The sequence below is a fragment of the Dipodomys merriami genome, unplaced genomic scaffold (genome assembly GCF_024711535.1).
Source record: "Dipodomys merriami isolate MVZ:Mamm:240054 unplaced genomic scaffold, mDipMer1.0.p SCAF_51, whole genome shotgun sequence".
Classification (NCBI taxonomy): domain Eukaryota; kingdom Metazoa; phylum Chordata; class Mammalia; order Rodentia; family Heteromyidae; genus Dipodomys; species Dipodomys merriami.
In genome coordinates, this window is record NW_027206080.1 from 4,709,755 (window position 1) to 4,710,457 (window position 703).

Genomic DNA, 703 nt, shown 5'->3' on the forward strand with positions numbered 1-703 from the left:
GCCACCTTCCAGCCCCACTGCCCATTCCTGTAAGAAGTTTCCCGGTCGGGACTGAGCGGGGACTGGGCGAGGACTGGGTGGGGACTGGGTGAGGACTGGGTGAGGACTAGGCGAGGAATGGGTGGGGACTGGTGGGGGACTGGGTGAGGACTGGGCGGGGGATCAAGGCTACGGTTCCTGGGGGACTGGGGCTGTAAGGACCGGGTGAGGGGAAGCCAAGGCTGAAGGCAGAGTCGGGGGGCGGGCGGGCCGGGGACGGGCGAGGCGCGCCATGTCGGAAGGCAGGCAGCGGCGGGTGGAGCGGTCCACGGCCCGAGCTCTGGGCCCCGCCCTGGCAGTCACGACCCGGGAGCTCGAGGCCGGGCGTCTGGGGGCCGCCGCGCCTGCCCTCGGCTCCGTCCCCTACCGCGCCGACGCCCGCTGTCCGGCCACCGTCCCGGGCCGGTCCCCGGCTTCGAGTGCCGCCCGCCGCTGGACTGCTCCGGGCGCAGCCGGAGGCGCGGCGGCCCCGCGGCGAGGCTCCGGCGCCGTCCAATCGCCGCCAGGGGTCGGACCGCGCTGGGCCGAGGGCGAGGCCCGGGGTGCCGGCCCGGTGGGCGGGCGGCGCCGGTGGGCGGGCGGCGTCCGGTAGGCGGGCTGCGCGGCGTCCACGCCCCGAGCCGGGGCCGGGCCCGGAGCGTCCTGGGCGCGCGGCCGGCCTGGA